The 17909-nt window shown below is 42.6% G+C and overlaps 1 protein-coding gene across 2 annotated transcripts in view; it reads left to right on the forward strand.

The window, feature by feature from the left end:
* The window catches only part of rph3aa (rabphilin 3A homolog (mouse), a), a 43860-nt gene that overhangs the window by 1032 nt on the left and 24919 nt on the right, over positions 1 to 17909 (forward strand). The window lies entirely within an intron of this gene.

Consider the following 17909-nt stretch of genomic DNA (forward strand, 5'->3'; position numbering starts at 1 on the left):
TACAACTGATATACTGCCTGTGTACTACTTGTGTACAACCGATATATTGCTAGTGTTCTCCTCGTGTACTGCCTGTGTAAAACTGATATGCTACCTGAGTACTATTTGTGTACTACCTGTGTACAGCTGATTTACTACCTAGGTACTACTTGTGTACTGCCCGTGTACAACTGATATACTACCTGAGTACTACTTGTGTACTGCCTGTATAGTACTTGTGTACTGTTGTGTACAACTGATATACTGCTTGTGTACTACTTGTGTACAATTGATATACAGCCTGTGTGCTACTTGTGTACTGCCCATGTAAAACTGAAATGCTACCTGGGTACTATTTGTGTACTGCCCGTGTACAACTGATATACTACCTGAATACTACTTGTTTACTGCCTGTGTAGTACTTGTGTACTGCTTGTGTACAACTGATATACTGCTTGTGTGCTACTTGTGTACAACTGATATACTGCCTGTGTGCTACTTGTGTACAACTGATATACTGCATACCGGTATGTGCTACTTGTGTACAACTGATATACTGCCTGTCTACTACTTGTGTACAACTGATATACTGCTTGTGTGCTACTAGTGTACTGCCTGTGTACAACTAATATACTACCTGGGTGCTACTTGTGTACCGCCTGTGTACTATGTGTGTACTGCACATGTACAACTGGAATAGCTACTATTTGTGTACAGCCTGTGTACAACTGATACACTATCTTGGTGCTAGTTGTGTAATGGCCGTGTACAACTAATATACTACCTGGGTACTACTTGTATACTGCTGATGTACAACTGAAATACTACCTGGGTACTACTTGTGTAATGGCTGTGTACTACTTGTGTACTGCCTGTGTACAACCGATATGTGGGATCTGAGTCGAGGATGTCTTTGTGGCTTGTGCAGCCCTTTGAGACATTTGTGATTAAGGGCTATATAAGTAAACTTTGATTGATTGATATACTACCTGGGTCCTCTTTGTGTACTACTTGTGTACAACTGATATATATTGGATGCTACGTGTGTATTGGCTGTCTACTAATTGTGTACTGCCTTTATACAACTTATGTACTGCCTGTGTACAACTGATTTACTACCTAGGTACTACTTGTGTAATGGCTTGGTACTACTACTGTCTGTTTACACCTGATATACTAACTAGTACCGACGGGTTACTACTTGTGCACTGGCTGGGTACTACTTGTGTAATAATAATAATAATAATAATAATAATAACTGGGATTTATATAGCGCTTTTCTAAGTACCCAAAGTCACTTTACATTTTAAAAACCCATCATTCATTCACACCTGGTGGTGGTAAGCTACTTTCGTAGCCACAGCTGCCCTGGGGTAGACTGACGGAAGCGTGGCTGCCAATTTGCGCCTACGGCCCCTCCGACCACCACCTATCATTCATTCAACATTCATTCACCGGTGTGAGCGGCACCGGGGGCAAGGGTGAAGTGTCCTGCCCAAGGACACAACGGCATGGTAAGAGGCGGGGAGCGAACCTGCAACCCTCAGGTTTCTGACACGGGCGCTCTACCCACTACGCCATGCCGCCCAATGCCTGTGTACAACTGATATACTACAAGGGTGCTACTTGTGTACAAGCCCGGTACTACCGGTGTATTGGCTGGGTACTACTTGTGTACTGGCTGGGTACTACTTGTGTAATGCCTGTGTTCCGCTTGTGTATTGCCTGTGTACAACTAATATATTCTACCTGGGTACTATTCATGTAGTGGCTGGGTACTACGTGTGTACTGGCAATTCACTAGGTGTATGTTGACTGTCCACTATGTGTGAACTGCCTGTGTACTACTCATACAGTGCCTGCGTACTACTCTTGTACTGGCTGTGTACTACTTGTCTATTGACTCTGCACTACTCCTTACAGTGCCTGTGTACTACTTTTGTACTGACTGTGTACTACTCATACAGTGCCTGTATACTACTCTTGTACTGGCTGTGTACCATTTCTCTACTGGCCGTGTACTACTTGTATATTGACTCTGCACTACTCCTTACAGTGCCAGTGTACTACTTGTGTCCTGACTGTGTACTACTCATCAGTGCCTGTATACTACTCTTGTACTGGCTGTGTACCACTTCTGTACTGGTCGTGTACTACTTGTGTATTGACTCTGCACTACTCCTTACAGTGCCAGTGTACTACTTTTGTACTGACTGTGTACTACTCATACAGTGCCGGTGCACTACTCTTGTACTGGCTGTGTACCACTTCTGTGCTGGCCGTGTACTACTTGTGTATTGACTCTGCAGTACTCCTTACAGTGCCTGTGTACTACTTGTGTCCTGGCTTTGTACTTATTGTGTACTACTCAGCCCTTTGAGACACTTGTGATTTAGGGCTATATAAATAAACATTGATTGATTGATTGATACTCATACACTGCCTGTGTATTACTTGTGCACTGGCTGTGTACTCCTTATATACTGACTGTTTACTGAATAGTACAAGTTGGGCAATGGCTGTGTATCGTGTAGAGCTTTATGCAGTAGCTGTGTACTACTTATGTAGTAGCTGTGTATTGTGAAGTGGCTGCGTACAATATGTTCTACTGTTGTTGTCTTGTGTACTACTTTTGTAAAGGTAGTGGATGTTACATGTTGGTGCAAATCCAGATAAAAGTATAAATGGTGGAATTTGGCAGTGACCCGCCCCAACCAGCAGATGAAGCTGTCGTGTACACAAGTTGTGTGGGGTGTGTGAATGTTTGTAATGTGCATTACTGCCACCCACAGGATAGGAGTGGAACACATCTTTCTAGTTGAACCAAAGGGACAGGTTTTGGATTGTTGGGTCTTGGCGGAGGTCCATGTCAGGGTTGAGCAGGAAGTGGGTCGTGTTCCCCGCGAGAGCGTTCATTGGAGCGCTCTAAATGCACACATGGTCTTTCTCGTCTGTGCAGCTGAGGCTTCCTCGTTTACCTCGTTTGGGATTTGTCTCCACGCAGCGGCAGAAGCAATCAGCCGTGGCCGCACACGCTCGTCTTGCCGTCAGCGTGCCAAACATGGCTGACTACGGATCCACCTTTTTGGGTACCAAGTGCGGTAGTAGTGTACCTAAAGGGGCGGAGCTAGAAGATGTGCAGTGTGCGGATTGGTGGACAGAGAAAGGTTGGGGTAGAAGTAAGATATCCTCGATTAACCCTTTATGTTTATTTATATAGCTCTAAATCACAAGTGTCTCAAAGGGCTGCACAAGCCACAACGACATCCTCGGTTCAGATCCCACATAAGGGCAAGGAAAAACTCACAACCCAGTGGGATGTCAATGTGAATGACTATGAGAAACCTTGGAGAAGACCGCAGATGTGGGTGACCCCCCCCCCCCCCCCCCCCTCTATGGGAGACCGGATGCAATGGACGTCGAGTGGGTCTAGCATAATATTGTGAAAGTCCAGTCCATAGTGGATCTAGCATAATAGTGAGAGTCCAGTCCATAGTGGGGCCAGCAGGAGACCATCCCGACGGGACCCGACGGGTCAGCAGCGCAGAGATGTCCCCAACCGATGCACAGGCGAGCGGTCCACCCCGGGTCCCGACTCTGGACAGCCAGCACTTCATCCATGGCCACCGGACCTGTGCCCCCCCTTCCACAAGGGAGAGGGGGGCAGAAAAGAAAAGAAACGGCAGATCAACTGGTCTAAAAAGGGGGTCTATTTAAAGGCTATAGTATACAAATGAGTTTTAAGATGGGACTTAAATGCTTCTACTGAGGTAGCATCGCTCATGCTAACCCTTGACATTGGGGTCAAAGGTGACTACGGCGTTGGTTGGTTTCACTTCAACATGTACACGTCTCTGAAGGATATTCAGAGCGCTGGCGCCCACGTGCGGCGCCGGGGATGAGGAGGAAGTGGGCACTCCTAAGCTCTTTCAATAAGCCAGGTGACTGACAGGCAGGGGGCGGGGCTTAGGAACGCCAAAGGGCTTGTATGATGACGACAACAGGAGGAGAATGTAGATGGATCTAATTAACAGATGTGTATAGGAGGCTTAATGACATCCCATAGTAATCCATCGGAATTAAACAGAGCTATTAATATGACTCTGCCCTCTCCTGGAAGAGTCATGACGCTTGTTTTCCTTTGGACTTCAAGTCAATTTGTAACGCCTGTGTCGAACATTTGAGCGTGTTTGACAGTCAGACCACCCTCCAGCCTCCTGGCCCCCCTCCTACCTCACCAGTGTGTGTGTGTGTGTGTGTCAGTATGCATCAGTGTTAATTACACAATGGTGCAGGTCTGTACCCTTTATCGCACCCACTGAACGCAGATCAAACCTTACAGACATTTGATTATCCACAAATGATTAAAAAGCCTTTTTGTCTTGGTCGCCAAGCATGATGGATGTGCTCGCTTGAGGTTTCAGTGTTGATGGTGCCAAACAAAAATGCAGCCAATTCCGATAGAAATGCTGATAGGGAGATTTATTTAGCCTTTTTTGCCATCGAGGTAAAATATTTTATGGTCAAACGAGAAACTAGCAGCAGTAAAAGGGGAACTGCACTTTCGTTGAGTTTTGCCTACCTGTCACAATGTCTTTATTTTTGTTGTGCGTCGTAAATCGTAAGTCACGCTAGCAAAAAGTGGCTAACCGTGCACGTAATGGGATTCATCCATTCTGCACTCTTAACATCCAAAAAGCACCAACAGAACTGCATTTGCATGCCGTGACCTGCATATTCACCAAGTGTTAGCGACATTGTTATCGTAAGAGCTAACGCAGAGGAACTACTTTTATGACCACGCCGCTGTGATCATGGAGGATAGACTGAGCTACTGCTGCGTTGGCAACAGTTTTTAGGGCCCAAGAAGCGGCGCAAGCCCCGCAGGAGCAATGCTAAGCACCCAAAGGGCCCTATTGAAATTGCTGGTTTTTCTTCTATATACGTTTGGACGCCTTTTTGAGGCCCTTAACATATACGAAAAGTCCCCATATTTTGCAGGCAAAAATGTTTTATATTTTTGGGGTCCCAAAAACTACATTTCAAAATTGGCTCTCTACGGACACCTTTGAAAATGAGAAAAATTTTGCCAATCCTACAAGTGTCACGTATCGACAGGAAAACCGCAGGAGACGTCTGTTATGACAGGACGCACATAAAGGTCTCAGGAACCCATACCTGAAAACGAACAGGAAGTTGGCCATTTTGGTTTGTGTCTTGCATTTTTCAAAGAAAAAAAGGGGTCATACTTTAATTAATTCCTCCTAGGGACTCTAACCAAATGAGTCGTGGTTAAAATGACAGATATTACACATATAGGCGATGATAAATTGCGAAAAAACTGTCCTACGCCATAAAATGTGGCCGTGGTATGGCGCCAAAGTTTGCTACGATGGTTTTTGGCCATTTTTGATCTGAAAAAAGGGGACGTACTTTAACAAATTCCTTTTAGGGACTCTGACCAAATGAGTCGTGGTTAAAATGACAGATAATACACATATACACTACCGTTCAAAAGTTTGGGGTCACCCAAACAATTTTGTGTTTGAGCCTTCGATTTCTAAGAACAAGAATAGACTGTCGAGTTTCAGATGAAAGTTCTCTTTTTCTGGCCATTTTGAGCGTTTAATTGACCCCACAAATGTGATGCTCCAGAAACTCAATCTGCTCAAAGGAAGGTCAGTTTTGTAGCTTCTGTAACAAGCTAAACTGTTTTCAGATGTGTGAACATGATTGCAAAAGGGGTTTCTAATCATCAATTAGCCTTCTGAGCCAATGAGCAAACACATTGTACCATTAGAACACTGGAGTGATAGTTGCTAGAAATGGGCCTCTATACACCTTTGTAGATATTGCACCAAAAACCAGACATTTGCAGCTAGAATAGTCATTTACCACATTAGCAATGTATAGAGTGTATTTCTTTAAAGTTAAGACTAGTTTAAAGTTATCGTCATTGAAAAGTACAGTGCTTTTCCTTCAAAAATAAGGACATTTCAATGTGACCCCAAACTTTTGAACGGTAGTGTAGGTGATGATAAATTGCGAAGAAACTGTCCTACACCATAAAATGTGTCCGTGGTATGGCGCCAAAGTTTGCTCCGATGGTTCTTGGTCTTTTTTGATCGAAAAAAAAGGGGCCGTACTTTAACAAATTCCTTTTAGGGACTCTGACCAAATGAGTTGTGGTTAAAATGACAGATATTACACATATAGGCGATGATAAATTGCGAACAAACTGTTCTACACCATAAAATGTGGCTGTGGTATGGCGCCAAATTTTGCTCCGATGGTTTTTGGCCATTTTTGATCGGAAAAAAGGGGCCATACTTTAACAAATTCCTTTTCGGGACTCTGACCAAATGAGTCGTGGTTAAAATGACAGATATTACACATATAGGCGATGATACATTGCGAACATAAAGGTCTCAGGAACCCATACCTGAAAGCGAACAGGAAGTTGGCCATTTTGGTTTCCGTCTTACATTTTTCGAAGAAAAAAAGGGGTTGTACTTTAATTAATTCCTTCTAGGGACTCTGACAAATGAGTCGTGATTAAAATGACAGATATTCCACATATAGGCGATGATAAATTGCGAAAAAACTGTCCTACGCCATAAAATGTGGCTGTGGTATGGCGCCAAAGTTTGCTCCAATGGTTTTTGGCCATTTTTTATCTGAAAAAAGGGGACGTACTTTAACAAATTCCTTTTAGGGACTCTGACCAAATGAGTCGTGGTTAAAATGACTCATTTGGTCGCCTATATTACACATATAGGCGATGATAAATTGCGAACAAACTGTTCTACACCATAAAATGTGGCTGTGGTATGGCGCCAAATTTTGCTCCGATGGATTTTGGCCGTTTTTGATTGGAAAAAAGGGGCCATACTTTAACAAATTCCTTTTAGGGACTCTGACCAAATGAGTCGTGGTTAAAATGACAGATATTACACATATAGGCGATGATAAATTGCGAACAAATTGTCCTACGCCATAAAATGTGGCCGTGGTATGGCGCCAAAGTTTGCTCTGATGGTTTTTGGCCATTTTTGATCGAAAAAAAGGGGCCGTACTTTATCAAATTCCTTTTAGGGACTCTGACCAAATGAGTCGTGGTTAAAATGACAGATATTACACATATAGGCGATGATAAATTGTGAACATAAAAGTCTCAAGAACATATACAGTACCTGAAAACGAACAGGAAGTCGGACATTTGGTTCGCCACAAAACACAAAACGTTAATAACTCTTCTCCACAAAGTCAGTTCTTGATCTTAATTGGTAGAAATGATGATGATAACACCCTGAAGTGCCCGATGGGTCAGTACCTACTCATACATATTGGTAGTGGGCGGAGCCTGGCAGCGAAACTTGCTCCACGCCACCACCAAGCTAACTGACATTTCTGCACTTAGGTGATCAGAGACGGATACTAAACTGATAGGTGATGATAAATTGCAAAATATTTTTTGCTTACGACAGGATGTGGGCGTGGCATGGTGCCCAACTTTTATCTTCACAGAACACGAAACGTTACTAACTCGGCTCCCCAAACTCAGATCTTGATCTTAATTGGTAGAAATGATGATGATGATGATGATGATGATAACCAAAAGTTCAATATGAGTTGGTACAAATTCGTATCCATGCGTAGTGGGCGGAGTCTGGCAGCAAATCTTCAATCAAACTGGTATTACGTCATTTAGATGATCTGATACAGATATTAAACAGATGGGCAATGACAAATTGTGAATAAATACTATTTAAGACATAGGATGTGGGTGTGGTATGGCGCAAAAGTTTGATCTAATGCTTTGCCGCAAAACACGAACCGTTAATCTTGATCCTAATTGGTAGAAATGATGATGACACCCTGAAGTGTCCAAGGGGTCAGTACCTGTTCACAGCCATTCAAAGTGGGTGGAGCATGGCGGGGAAATCTGCCCCACGCCATTACCAATAAACTTTCATTATTGCACTTTAGATGATCAGATCTTCTTTCAAACTGACATGATGCTTTAAGGTCGGGGTCTGATCATGCCTAGACATTAATTTTGACACTACCATCGCCTCCTTGCGGTGAAAAACTTTAACAGTAATAACTTTCTCACACATGCGCCTATGTTCCTGATATTTTTGATTGTGGGTCAGGGTGTTTGGTGGGACGCAACTGCATGACTACTGCGGCGCCTTTATTGCCCCCATGTGGTAAAAAACTATAACGGTGATAAATTCCTTACACATGCTCTGATCTTCCTGGAGTTTTTGATGGTTGGTTGGGGTGTTGGGTGGGACGCAACTCCGATACTACTGTGACGCCTTTATTTCCCCGTTGTGGTGAAAAACTATAAAAGTAACAACTTCCTTACACATGCTCCGCTCTTCCTGATATTTTTTATGGTTAATCAGGGTGTTTGGTGGGACGCAACTGCATGACTCCTACGACGCCTTTATCGCCCCCTTGTGGTAAAAAAAACTAAAAGTGATAAATTCCTTGCACTTGCTCCAATCTTACTGGAATGTTTGATGGTGGGTCAGGGCGTTGGTTGGGATGCCACTGCATGACTACTGTGCCGCCTTTATTGCCCCCTTGTGGTGAAAAAATGTAACAAGTCATAACTTCCTTACACATGCGCCGCTCTTTTCTGATATTTTTGATGATGGCTCAGGGTGTGGTGTGCCGGCCGACTAGCGTGACCCTCGTGGTGCAACAGAGACAAAGGCCCTTTCAACGCCGCTCGCAACTTTAATTGCGGATTATAACTCATGCCTCGAAGGTGGGAGGTTGTGGCCATAAACCAAGAAGCTAAACTTTGAAATTCAATTAAGAACAGAAGACGCGACAAGATGCTTGTTTGCTCACAGCATTTTTGTACCTGATAGGTGAGGATGATAATGAATTAATCATCTAAACGGGGAACACGAGTCTTGTGCTGAAAGATATAAACATCCCATCAGTCCTCGTCATAGTTTGTATTTCTGGTTTAGCACAACTGCTACATGATGCTTAGTGTTTCACTAAGCTAAATCTGTTTTAGCACCCAGCTTGTAAAAATTGTAGCTGGTTAGTACGTTACATGTATTTTCAAACAACATATACAAAAGGTTGTTGGAGGTTTTTGAGGAGTTTTTAGAGGGTTTTATAGGCGGGGCGGACTAGATCAAATCCTCATAACCTTGACAGAAAGGCGTTTTTACCCGCTTAGTGTATGTTTCTTGCTTGTGCTCATCACCCTTTCACGACCAAGAGGTGATGACTGCAGTGAAGCCACGGTGCTCTCAAAGATGATGGATATAGAACAACCATAAGTGGGCTCTCTCAAAGTGGCCTCGCGCTCGCCACCAGCGTCACTCACGCCATTTGGAAGTAACGACCCGTAATCTCTCACACACACACAAACACTCACGCGTGCACATGGAGAACACTTAGGAGGTCACCGCGTCCCCTCGTCCAAGTACCGCCATACGGTGGCATGTAAATCACGGCGTGATGAGACAATGACGCGTCCTTGGCGGCGCTCGTTGAAGTTCACGGCATTCAGGTCGAAGCATCATGTACGATACATGTGACCAATTTAAAGATCAGTATGCTGGGGGAAAAAAGAGGTCAGAGTAGAACATGTAGGCTTTGCGTTACAGCTTTAAAAAAAGAAAAAGAAAAAAAAGACGGATTACACCATGAGTTTTAAAGATGTAATTAGCCTGCATCAGCATATAGTAAGTCTAGTCCATCTACAGCACGGGTCTCCAACAAGCTGATTTTAAGTAGCTCACCAAAGGGGGAAATAATACTTGTTTAAACATCTAGTATTGTTATAACAATTTACAACAAAATAGGATAAAGACAAAGTCGCTGAAATAGTAGAAAAAACTGACATGAACTAACGTTTGCAATGTAAAATGTGAGTTGTGGATAGGGATGGGTACCATTCACATTTGAACTGATATGGTACCAATTCTCGGTACCTAGGAATCGATACCAGGACTCAACGGTACCAATTTCCAGTTCTTTTGTGTGTGTTAAACAATAATTGTCACATTTGTATTGCAACATTTAAAACTGGGCTGATTATGAAAACTACTGTCCAGTTGTTGTATCTTGTTTTACTGTCACATTTCTGAGTCTCATTTGCAAGTACTGTATGACACGAGGTTGCAATTACAGTTGCAAGTCAAAGACGTTAGATGAAGTGAAGTGAAGTGAATTATATTTATATTGCGCTTTTCTCTAGTGACTCAAAGCGCTTTTACATAGTGAAACCCAATATCTAAGTTACATTTAAACCAGTGTGGGTGGCACTGAGAGCAGGTGGGTAAAGTGTCTTGCCCAAGGATACAACGGCAGTGACTAGGATGGCAGAAGCGGGGATCAAACCTGGAACCCTCAAGTTGCCGGCACGGCCACCTGATGGCAGTAGTGTATAGTTTATGGTTTGTTGGTTAATCAGCTCAGTCTTTGCTGAATTTAGGTTTTTTGTTGCACCCTAAAAAGTGTTAATTATGTAAGTATTGTACTTACCACGCAGCAGATTTTGCATTGTAACGTGCATCTTAGTTGTAGTTTTCATTAGCATATTTGTGAGGTGTTGAAATCACCATGCAAAATCGCTAATGCTAATCAGTAGCGTGTCAATAGCAAATTCAATGTATATTAGCAACAAGCTAGCGCTTTTTTTGGAAATGTGGAGGTTTACTTAACTTATGTTGGAGTGGTTTTTTGAGTCAATTTCTTTGTTGGCATTGAAAATTGCAACATTACCAAGAGGTAGTTTGACTGAGTCCGCTCTCAGTGCTGCTGGAGTGATCGCGAAGTGCGAAGGGCCGGCTGAGTCTGCAACCTGTCGTGACGTCACGTGCAACCCAGGTGCCGTAACATGGCATCGTTGGATTTTACGTAAACCGGTGCCCGGTAGGACCGGCGGGATTCGGTCGGTGGCAAAAAAGTACCGGATTTGGAACCCATAGCTATGTAAATTCCGTACTATAAGCCGCTACTTTTTTTCCTACACTTTGAACACTGCGGCTTATAAGACCGTGCGGCCATTTAATGTATTTTTCTTCGCTTATGCCATAAAAAAAGTTTTAAAAAAACAAACAAACAAGCAGAAACGCAGAAAAGATGTCTGATTGTTTGTGCTATGGCACCATATTTAGGATGAGTTTGCTCACTGCAGATGCTGCAGTGTCTTTCCATTAGTATTTTTTTTATTTTTTCAACTGAACTCCCAATCAGTTTTCTAGCCATCAATAGCGTTTCTACTCGTATGGATTCTTCATTCATCATTCCAAGCAACGTTTGTAAGTTTTACAATATAACTAAAAGTATTTACACTTTACCAAACCGTCCCATGTATGATGTCTGTAAGAGTGTTTTCATGCATATTTGTAGGTGCTATCGTTTTGTAATAATGCTAGCATCGTTAGCAATAGCTAATATGCTAACACGTTTATAAGTGTCTGTGTTAGTATTATTCATTTATTTTGGACGCTGGCGGGCAGTATTCAGTTTGGAGACACATGTATTCAATTATAACTAACATTACACTATTGCTCACAAAAAGAGTATAAATTGGTGGAAATTTGACTACCAGAGAGTATTTCCCTGATAAAAACGAGTAACTTTGGAAACATTTCTAATAACATATACTGTATAATTAACAAGAAAGCCTTTTGAACGGCCCTCTATAAAGCACATCTCTGCTATGAAAATAAAGGTTACAAAAATGAGTAGTTCTCTGCCATTTTTTTGTACTAATAGATGTCAGAATGAACAAAATTGGAGACCTACAATAAAGATTCTTCAAAGATGTCCAACGTGTGGCTTGGGGGCTTTTTCCAACATAGCTTGACAGTCTAACGGGGAAATATGCGAAAAGGCTGAAATACTCAATGTTATAATACATGACTCTAATAGTGTAATGCTTTATGTGTGCAGGTTTTTTCTAGAACTAGATTTACACATTGACATAAATTAGTTTTGGTTTTAATAGACAAAAGTGGAATATATATATAATCAAAATATATCATATCATCGTGTTTGCAGAGGTACACTGCAGCACAGTGCGATTGTTTCTAACCGGGATGTTGACATTCTTACGTCATGTGACTCACGCTGCTGGCTGACGGCTGACATCTGCTGCCGCCTTCGAGACAATGCCCTTAAAAACAAACACATTTTTTCATCTTGCCGGTAATTAGCGTGGCATGAGCAGACTCTTTTTCCTGAGGAAGCTTAGGTCCTTTAAAGGCCTACTGAAACCCACTACTACCGACCACGCAGTCTGATAGTTTGTATATCAATGATGAAATCTTAACATTGCAACACATGCCAATACGGCCGGGTTAACTTATAAAGTGACATTTAAAATTTCCCGGGAAATATCCGGCTGAAACGTCGCGGTATGATGACGTATGCGCGTGACGAAGTCAGTTTAACGGAAGTTATGGTACCCCGTAGAATCCTATACAAAAAGCTCTGTTTTCATTTCATAATTCCACAGTATTCTGGACATATTTTGCAATTTGTTTAATGATAAATGATAAATAAATAATAAATGGGTTATACTTGTATAGCGCTTTTCTACCTTCAAGGTACTCAAAGCGCTTTGACAGTATTTCCACATTTACCCATTCACACACTGATGGCGGGAGCTGCCATGCAAGGCGCTAACCAGCAGCCATCAGAGGCAAAGGGTGAAGTGTCTTGCCCAAGGACACGACGGACGTGACTAGGAAGGTAGAAGGTGGGAATTGAACCCCAGTAACCAGCAACACTCCGATTGATTAATTAATGAATGAATTAATGAACAATGAAGGCTGCAAAGTAGACAGTTGTAGGTGGGATCGGTGTATTAGCAGCGGACTACAGCAACACAACCAGGAGGACTTTGTTGGAGAGCAGACGCGCTAGCCGGCGACCTCACCTTGACTTCCTACGTCTCCGGGCCGCCAAACGCATCGGGTGAAGTCCTTCGTCCTTCCGCCGATCGCTGGAACGCAGGTGAGCACGGGTGTTGATGAGCAGATGAGGGCTGGCTGGCGTAGGTGGAGAGCTAATGTTTTTAGCATAGCTCTGTGCGGTCTGGTTGCTAAGTTGCTAAGTTAGCTTCAATGGCGTCGTTAGCACAGCATTGTTAACCTTCGCCAGCCTGGAAAGCATTAACCGTGTATTTACATGTCCACGGTTTAATAATATTGTTGATTTTCTATCTATCCTTCCAGTCAGGGGTTTATTTTTTTTGTTTCTATATGCAGTTAAAGCACAATGCTATCACGTTAGCTCGTAGCTAAAGCATTTCGCCGATGTATTGTCGTGGAGATAAAAGGCACTGAATGTCCATTTCGCGTTCTCGACTATCATTTTCAAGAGGATATAGTATCCGAGGTGGTTTAAAATACAAATCCATGATCCACAATAGAAAAAGGAGAGAGTGTGGAATCCAATGAGCCAGCTTGTACCTAAGTTATGGTCAGAGTGAAAAAAAATATGTATTTCACTGCATTCTAGTCCGTCACTCTAACGTTCTTCGTCCACGAATCTTTCATCCTCGCTCAAATTAATGGGGTAATCGTCCGAATCGCTCTAGCTGCGCTGAAAACAATAGGAAAATATGAGGGAGTGAACAACTGACAACGTCACGCTACTTCCGGTAGGGGCAATGTTTTTTTTTATCAGAGACCAAAAGTTGCGAACTTTATCGACGTTGTTCTATACTAAATCCTTTCAGCAAAAATATGGCAATATTGCAAAATGATCAAGTATGACACATAGAATGGATCTGCTATTCCCGTTTAAATAAAAAAAATTCATTTCAGTAGGCCTTTAATTTGTGCAGCAAGCTGTTGGAGATCTTTGGGGGAGCAGCACCAGCAAAAGGGACTGACAAACTGATCTGGAAAGCCGGCCAATTTTGAAGATACCTAAACTGATAGGTGATGAAGAAAAGATTGAAGAACTCCTTCATTCCGCACTCTATCCAGCTGTATAATCAGTCGCCACACAGCAATAGATGATATCTGTCTATTACCTGACACCTTCTATGTTAGCTACCTCTCTTTGTTTATAATGTCTATTTTCTGCTGGATCTACTCTCTATTTTATGCTGCAGCTGTTACATATACTGTAATATTGTACATGGTCATTGTTATATATTGTATATATGATCCATCCATCCATCCATTTTCTACCGCTTGTCCCTTTTGGGGTCACGGGGGGTGCTGCAGCCTATCTCAGCTGCATTCGGGCGGAAGGCGGGGTACACCCTGGACAAGTCGCCACCTCATCGCAGGGCCTGTATATATGATACAATCATATAATATAATATATCAGTATATATCATATAAGTAAGTACCAATGATTGTCACACACACACGCTAGGTGTGGCGAAATTATTATCTGCATTTGACCCATCACCCTTGATCACCCCCTGGGAGGTGAGGGGAGTAGTGAGCAGCAGCAGTGGCCACACCCGGGAATCATTTTTGGTGATTTAACCCCCAATTCCAACCCTTGATGCTGAGTGCCAAGCAGGGAGGTAATGGGTCCCATTTTATAGTCTTTGGTATGACTCTGCCGGGGTTTGAACTCATGACCTACCGATCTCAGGGCGCACACTCTAACCACTAGGCCACTGAGTATACTGTACATATATTATGTAAATATTACATATATGTTATATTTATATTTATATTGCTACTGCGGTACATTTTTAGTCTATTTTATACCAGCATTATCCTTTTCATCCTTACACTTTCCATCCTTTGTAACTGAGCTACTGTGTGGAACAATTTCCCTTGTGGATCATTAAAGTTTGTCTAAGTCTAATGTCTAATGCAGGCCTGGGCAATTATTTTGACTCGCGGGCCAAATTTAGAGAAAAAAATGTGTCTGGGGGCCGGTATATCTATTTTTAGGAACACCAATACAAAACCGCTCAATAATGTCTGATTGAATGCTAAAAACATTATGACAGACCGCCTTAAAAAAACATAATGGAATTTACGTTTTTTTACACCCAGAATGTACATGAAAATAAAGAATGTGGCATTTACAGTATTAACAACGAACGATAAAACACTGAATATTGACAACATATGAACGTCACACTCCCTCTCGATCGACATATTTTACAATCAAGCAAAACGCAACAAAAATGCAACTAACACAGCAAAATATGAAAGCGAAGGGTAAAACAAAAACACCTACAATTTGATACATCTGATATATCACTAAACTTTAGAACTTTGTTGTAAAAATCTCCTTGCACGTCTGTCCCTGACACCCGCATTTCAGGCTGGCCGCTCTGGAAACACTCTGTGGAAACGCTCCCCACCCACACTGCTTGGTGCCTCGTCTGAGCTGCTGTGATTTAGATGAACATAGTAACTAGCAGTGTTGGGTTAGTTACTGAAAACCAGTAACTACTTACAGTTACTAGTTACTTTATTTAAAAAGTAACTCAGTTACTTACACCAAAACGTAATGCGTTACTGTGAAAAGTAACTATTTAGTTACTTTTTTTTTTTAAGGCTCCCATTAATGGCCTTTTAGCCTTCATTTCAGTACTGTTATTGCACTGGAGAATAATACAATCTGTTGATCAACTTGACATGCATTTGCATCACTGAACTCTGAAAGCAATGTGGTCTACATACAACACACAAAGACAAAGATATGTTTCAAAGGGCCAATTTATTTCAGGCCAGAACAAATAGACAAAACTATTTTAAATAGCTGCAACATAATGGCACTTTAACTTTAACTTTAAGTAGATAGGATCTTTGATCCAAGACACAACTTACGTTTAACTAAAATTTTCTTTTCTTTGTGCTCGACAAAAGAAAAGTATTGAGAATGTATCTATGTTAAGAAACTCGACTTCTGGCTTCGCCATGATGTCTTGTTAGTTGTTATGAGAGTAGCGTATGTGTGTGTGTGTGTGTGGCCCTTTAAGATATGACAGCATGTGAGGTGAGTGACGTCAGTGAGTGAGTGGGCGAGAGAGGTGAGGGAACGGCGACAGTGAGTGCGTGCAGGTGCTCTAGCTTGGTGGATGGCTGCGTCCAATAAAGTCACAAAGTTGCAACAAACCGCCGGCCTCATCATTCACCCTCAGTTGTAAAGACCCACCCGGGTAAAGTGAAGGTTGTTAGCCCCGAAGTACATATACGTCTCCCCTGCGCCCCTCAACTACGGTCTGGGAGCCCCCCCGCCCCCACCCACACAAAGCACGCCTTTTCTTTTCCACCGCAGCGCTCCAATAAAACACACTCAGATCTTCTGTTTCTAGCCGATACTACATAAAAAATAACGTAAAATAACGCAGTAACGCATCATGTAGTAACGGTAACTGAGTTACTGAATATAAAAAATAATGCGTTAGATTACTAGTTAACGTGTTAGTCCCAACACTGGTAACTAGTATATCATGCAAAAGCACAGATTCCAACCATTGAAATACTTTGTATAGTTCAAGAATAACGGTCATTTGAAAACATCACTGCACATCATAATGGCAGCTACAGTTTCCATCTTAAAGATCTAAAAAAATTATTTGGGAATGCCCGGCGGGCCAGATTGAAAAGCTTAACGGGCCGCATGTAGCCCCCAGGCCTTAATTTGCCTAGGTCTAGTCTAATGTCTAAGTCTAAGTTAGAGCTTAGCTCACCAAGGACGTGCCGGATGTTATTTACTTGTTATTGTTTTCTATTGCTGCAAGCTTGTAAAGGCACAAATTGTGTGCGTCCATGAAACTGACAGCTCGGGACCTTTTCTTCCCCGCTGACCCTACTTTCCCCTGTAAAGCCTTCAAGGCCTGCACACACACACATTTACACAAACACACACACTTACACACACGTAACTATGTCAAGCTTCCTCGGTGACAGCAAACTTCTGACATTTCCAGCGAGGAGGCGGGAAAAAAGATGAAGGTCACCGAGCCGCTAACATAGCGAGGCGACGCAGTATTATTTCACATCAGCGGGCGCCACCCGACCTGATGGTCAGCGGGCGACGGCGGGTAGGGCATCACCCACCGGGGGTGACAGAAGTAGGCAAAGTGAAAAGCGCTAAAGTCATCTCTGACAACCAGCGGCGGCCATGTTGTTACCGCCGGTGAGCTCATCCTTCCTTTTGACAAGGTGCCTGTCAAAAAGTTAACGAGCAGATGTGGTCATGGCGCCGGCGTTCCATTGTGACGCTGGAGGGCGAACGGCTGGTGGGCGGGGCCACGCGGATGTCGGGGGGGGTAGGATAAATGAGGAATGTCTAATGAGACCGATTTAAAGAGGAGTCAAGGAGACCCGGCTTGTGTAATGGAGGTTGTTAGAGTGAAATATGCATGTCATTTATGTAATATGTCATGACCACGTTACGTTCATCACGTCACTCTTTACACAGCAGAACTCTACTAACTGTCCTCAACATGTCCGCCTGACATAACAAACAGTCTTCTATGTCAGGGATTCTCAAACTGTGGTACATGTTCCACTCGTGGGACGCGGGCTCCACATACTTGCCAACCTTGAGACCTCCGAATTCGGGAAATGGGCGGCGGGGTTGAGGTGGGGGGGAGGGGGGTAGCGGGGGGTGTATATATATATATATATATATATATATATATATATATATATATATATATATATATATATATATATATATATATATATATATAATCCGTTCATGAATGAGTATATCCGTTCGGCCACCGTGTTCAATGGAGAGGTCTGATCTACAAAATTTGCAGGCAGCATACCCCTTCCCCTTTGAGCTGTCCTGGATGAACTGAAATTATTTTTTTCCAATCATTTTGGAACTTGCAAGCGTACTTCTTCTTCTTACTCGTCGTCGCAATGTCTCTTCTTCGTTCTTCTGCTTCGTCTCTGTTAGGTTTTTTCGACATTACTACTTGCCGTAGTTTTGAA

The sequence above is a fragment of the Entelurus aequoreus genome, linkage group LG08, assembly GCF_033978785.1.
Source record: "Entelurus aequoreus isolate RoL-2023_Sb linkage group LG08, RoL_Eaeq_v1.1, whole genome shotgun sequence".
Taxonomy (NCBI): domain Eukaryota; kingdom Metazoa; phylum Chordata; class Actinopteri; order Syngnathiformes; family Syngnathidae; genus Entelurus; species Entelurus aequoreus.